This window comes from Olea europaea, unplaced genomic scaffold (assembly GCF_002742605.1).
Source record: "Olea europaea var. sylvestris unplaced genomic scaffold, O_europaea_v1 scaffold3308, whole genome shotgun sequence".
NCBI classification, from domain to species: domain Eukaryota; kingdom Viridiplantae; phylum Streptophyta; class Magnoliopsida; order Lamiales; family Oleaceae; genus Olea; species Olea europaea.
This window is the reverse complement of record NW_019252018.1, coordinates 15630-21560: the sequence shown is the minus strand read 5'-3', so window position 1 is coordinate 21560 and position 5931 is coordinate 15630. Positions and strand designations below refer to the sequence as shown.

At 33.9% G+C, this 5931-nt stretch overlaps 1 pseudogene; it reads right to left on the bottom strand.

The window, feature by feature from the left end:
• Positions 1 to 725: 725 nt before the first annotated feature.
• On the bottom strand, positions 726 to 2174 carry LOC111385846 (annotated as a pseudogene).
• Between the last annotated feature and the right edge of the window lie 3757 nt (positions 2175 to 5931).

Genomic DNA, 5931 nt, shown 5'->3' with positions numbered 1-5931 from the left:
TGTGAAAGAGGTTAATCGCGGGAGGTGTCCCAACAGACCAGGGAACAAGAGCTGTCTGTACACTGATATCCACAAAGAGTCACAGTTCATGTTTCAGGAATCGAATCCTCACACTGCGACTACCAGCAATATTGAGTATACTGGCACCACTGGGATATGTCCCGGGGGACATGATGATACATATATTGAATACCTAGTAGACTGCTAAAACTTTTGTATTGTGGATAAAAAACCTGTAGGACGAAGTATGCAAATGAAAGTAAAGATTGGAGATTGAAAAGTTCATTTTTCAAGGTTGGGGATGAATTTGCTATAGGTGCCAAAATTTTCCAAAGATTAACCGGAAAAATGTGACTGCTGAAAGTCAATGTGGAGAGCCACAGAGTTGATCTGTTACCACTGAACTATAGCAACTTTCATAGCAATGAATGTTTTGATTCAATATGAGTCATTAGCCATGGGTCATCGACTATATTGGTTGTGCCTCTTTATTTGTATTTTGTTTGTTTTGCCCGGGAATGTCCAGTGTAGTTGTATGTGGATTTGATGGGAACAAGTTAGATTGAATATGCCCACTATAATTGTAAATCATTTTCATTAATATAATTCACATTTACCGATAAAAAAAAAGTTCCAATGTTTATAATTTCTTCACAATTTTTTTTTTTAAAAAAAATAAATAAATTCAGGTGCTCGATTGTATACCGATTTTCTCCATATATGAATCAAAAAGAAGATTGAAATCTGTACAACAGTGTGTTCTCTATGTAGAAAATTACTACCCCTACTATCTGACAACTAATATATATCATTATCTGTCATTGAACTGGCCTAATATTGTTATCTTCACTGTCTCTAACTGTTATCCAACTGTCTTCCGTATTCCATTTAACCATTAATCCATAACTCATTGACAACTGCTTCAACCTTCGGTTTGGAGAATTTAAGGTGCTATCCATTCTGCGCCGATTGTATGAGGTTTCTGATTCATCTATGAAGCTCCAAACGCCTTGATCAAGAATACTTGTTGGCGAGCAGGCCGTATCATCTGTTAATTTCTTCGCATTGGATAATTCCTCAAGAAATGGATGCTTAACGAGTTGTTTGGCCGTCCATCGTTCTTTTGGATCTCTTCTTAAGCACTTACTCAAGAAATCTTTTGCTTTGTCCGAAAGGAACGCTGGAAACTCCGGTAACTCTTCTGACAAGGCAATTCGATAAAGTAGCGATGATGGATGGCTAAGATTAGGCCAAGGCGAACCGCCTGTGGCCATTTCAATAATCGTGCATCCTAATGCCCAAATATCAGCTGGAAATCCCTGCTCCTCCTCTTTTGCAACTTCTGGTGCCATGAACGCCGGTGTGCCTCCTATCGATGCCTCTCTATCATCCCTTATACCTTCCACTGGAATATTTTTCCTCTTGGCACAACCAAAATCTGAAATTTTAAGACCACCTTCTCCTATCAGAATGTTCCTCCCCTTGATATCACAATGCACTATACCAGTTCAATGGAGATATTCCAATCCTTGAACAATTTGGCGTGTGTAGTGACTGATCATGGATTCATCCAGCCGGCCGCCGCACTTGTGAATGACGTCCACAAGCGTACCATAACGAACATATTCCATCATCAAATCGAACATGATTGTATTGTTGTGTTGGGTAATGTCATACCCTATGTACTCAACTACAAAAGGGCTATTCAAAGTGGACAGAATCTTTTGCTCCCTTTGCAAGAATTCGGATTTCGATAGGTATGCCGATTTGACTGCAAATACGTCACCCGACCCCGAAGTGGCTATCGACACGGTGGCAGTGGCGCCACGGCCTATGGTGTGCCCTCTGGTCCACTCCATTTCTGGGAGAAGTAAAATTGAATGGAAGAAGATAGTTTAGATGGGGTGTGCTGTCTTCGGAATGGGGCCTATATATAGTGTGTCATTTTAAATTGAAAGGTGTGTCCAAATTAGTTGGGCAGTGGTCATTAGTTGCCTATCTCTCCCTAGAATTGACGATTCATTTAATAACGTGGCATAGTGAGGAATTACACAAGTGGAGTGGCAATTACTTAGCAAAAGGCCCTTTATCACGTGGCAATATTTTATGTGGAAGAGGGCAAAGCTTAGCAGATTTGGTCATGGTGGATAGATTGGATTGGATAATCGAGAATACTGAAATTGGATTTCTGGGTATTCCTCTTTTTGGTCGAAACTTAAAATCCAGGCATAATAATCAACAAATTCAAACACGGATTATTAAATATTTATGTGGATATGGATATCCTAAATAGTTTGTTTAAGTGAATATAATATTAGGCAAATTAGGTCAAGTCTGTTGAATGGAAATTGCATTAATAATAATTATTATTTAGTACTAATCCCTGATAAACCTACCTTCTAGATGAAAGTAAAGAATAATTTTTGAAATCTTAAGATTTGAACTGTTGTTTGTTGCAGTGGTTTTTAACTTGTAAATCAAGGCTTTAAAAAGTTGACAATACGAATGGAAAAAGAGCTTATGATTTCCAATAATTCAATCACTTGATTGATGACTACTTAACAAAGCTATCAAATTGACTACTCGTGCACTCTACTGACTTATAACTATCACTTTCTTCCACTTTAATTCTTAACGCATATGAGTAAGATGATAACTCGTTTGAAAACACAAATCTTGGATTTCGATTCTTCTTTTGAGCTTTTAGACAAATTAAATCTACTGTTTAAACTTGTTAGGCTCTAATAAAGAATCGAGATATGAAATTTGTCTTAAACATTATTTTATTGTGTTGAAAAAAATATATTAAAGGAATCTAGAAGAATAAAGTGGTTTGATGTATGAAGGTGGAGTTGGTTTGAAGTACAAGTTAAAAGGGATTCAAGAAGTTGTAACTAATTATACCAAATTGAAGACAAACCACTTTTCCAACACACTAAACAACAATACTTGGAATTGCGAAATGGACAACTTCCCATTCAAATCAGATCTGTTGGTTGGCCGAATTTAAAGCATCTAATCTTACATTGCATCACATTTACTAATCTTTATTTACTTAATTGTCTAACATAATATATACTTACTCGTACGTTCGATAAGTGGTACAAAGATATGAAACTGATATTATATTTGGGACGATAAAATATTAGGAATTTTATATATATCAAGAATGCTTAGATTATAATATCGATAAGAGGCATTTGCTACGGCTTCTTTTCCATTTTTCATGCTTTCTCCAAATTTTCATGATAAAGTCCTTGTTTGAGCCCCGTTCTTTTGATAAGATGAATATTTGAATATTGCATTAATAGGAAATATGTGCTTAAAAAATGAGTTTTCCTACACGTACGTCGGTATTGACATTCTAGTGTACACTCCCCTCACATAGGGAGATTCCTCGATTTTTTTATTATCGTGGAGCCCACCCCCTCACGTGAGGGGAGTGTACATCGGATTGTCAACCCTGGTGTACAAATAGTATTTCCCTGAAAAATTATAGAAAAATTTTAAATTTACGTGTAATATTATTTTATTGAGTAATTGAAATGATATCTAATCACTATTTAAGAATAATTTTTATTTTATTTTTTTTCCAAAGAATGAGAATTAAACAGGGGCTAAAATGTCTCTAAGTAACTTTATTAAGACTTCCTTTATCAACGAGTGTAGTCAATCAACTAGATTGCTCAAATAGATCCTCAATTTTAAGTTAACCAAGAAGTCAAATCGAGTTCTTATTTTCTTTGGGGGAAATAACCAGTTGTTCACATGTTTAAAATGTGAGGAAAGTGGGGCAAGAAATTAATTACACTTTTCTTTGGGCGAACGCGTAGTTTGAGTGTGATTGTCTACCTAAATACAATGAGTAATGCTATATAGCACCATCGAAATCGTAACTTTAGTTTAGGTGGCATTAAATGATAGGTTAAATGAAAGATGAAATTAAATAAATTATTTAATTCTATCTATCAATTAATACCATATTAGCACGACCTAAATTGGAGTTTCAATCCCAACGAGATTAAATAGCATTACTCAAATACAATATCTATTTTACTCAACAATTACTTTCCTATCTGCAGCCTACAATATTAGCCAACATTAATTTTACATTCATTTTGGATTAATAACATTAATTCAATTCAAGTATATCTTCCTAATTCACATTAATCAATTATTAATTCATTGAAAGAAAACAACATGAAATTGCGAATTTCTTTATGCTCTATCTTGCTAAGCCCCTATTTGGTGATTTTTAATTTGAAAAAAACTATGTTTTGAATAGTATTTTTTGGAGAATGTGTGATTAAAAATATGAAAAATTTTGAGTTTATGTGTAGAGAATTTTATTGTGTGAATTCATCTGTTAAAAATGAGTATTAAAAATAAATTAAAGTATATTAAAGGCCACCAAACATGGGCTAATTCTCATTTTGTTTACTTGCTTTTTAAGGCTTTTGGGTGGTCAAAAATCTAGACTAGTTTGTGTATTATTATTATTATTTTTTTGATATCCAGGTATCCCAACTTATATCATACTAAATTCTGGACCTCCAAGACCCTTGCTCCTAGAACCTTGGAGGGGGTAAATCGCGGGTTATGCCTCAACTGGATCACAGGTTCCCCCTATTGTCTGTACACTTTTGCGCACAGAGATCTTCATCCACAGTGATTGCTCCATACCAAATATTTGACCGCAGGTTCCCACTAGGAATCGAACTCTTCACCCTGCCGCTGGAAGTAAGATAATGTTGATTGATCCACCAATTGAGCTGTGCTCCGGGGGGCTAGTTTGTGTATTATTGATTTTTTGGTACTTTGTGTTTATTTTTATTTTTTTTCCTGCTCTGTGGATTTTATAGAATCTAGAATAATTTTTCTGCATTTTATTGACTTTTCAGGTATGTGAGTGTCAAACCATTCATTTCAAGCTTAACTGCAACTTTATGTCATCTTCCAAATTTTCAGTTCTAATTTGGATTAGACTGGACATATGAAATGAAAATACGAGGTTTTTTGTTCTTAAAAAATATGAGAATATTTATATGTATTCTGTTTTTTATTTCATAATAATTTGATCCAGTACAGAGTTTCTCTTTTTATATTTGGACGTAGAAAAGTAACAGGAAGAGCATGCTTAACTAAGCTAAGACTGGGCCAAAAAATAGGTTTTGCATCCAGGTCGTGCGTGCAGCTCCTGGTGAGTTGTGTATTCATTTTTATTTTTTAGAGCTACCCAATCACCCCTTGACGATTGAAACCCTGTTGGCAATCCCTGTTGTTGTAGCAGCTTTGAAGCTTATTTATATATAACCGTTATTTTACTTAAATTTTTGTTTCTAGACTTGTGTAGATGAGAAGACAACATGAAATTTCTTACATTAAGATATTAGAAGTCATATCTATCTCTACAATCTAATCTTTGGACAAACATTTAGTTGACACTTGCTCTTATACTAATTTTTTAAACGTGTTTTGCAAATGCAATGAAAGAATTTATGTTTATATATCATACGTTCTCTTGCTGAAAATTATTTTGAACCAGAATTATCTTATTACACGACAAATTTAAATATCTATACTTTGAAAATCAAAATCCTAAAACAATTAAGAAATATAAATTCTCATTATATATGTTTCCCAACATGTTAAAATGCTAATTAACCATCTATGCAAACCAAAATACCAAATACATGTTAAATATAGTAATATACATTGCATTAGTCTTTGCTCTTATCTCTTTTGGATATAGTACTTATTTACCCTTCAATCTTCATAATTTATATTAATTTATATAAAATTACTCCAAAAAATTACTCTGGTCTTGCGTTTTACAACCCTTGATTAGTCAATGTCAATTTTCCGTGCACATTTCTTGATTTTTCTATTAAAAATTGTATTTTTTACGATATATTTATCGTAACGGTGCAT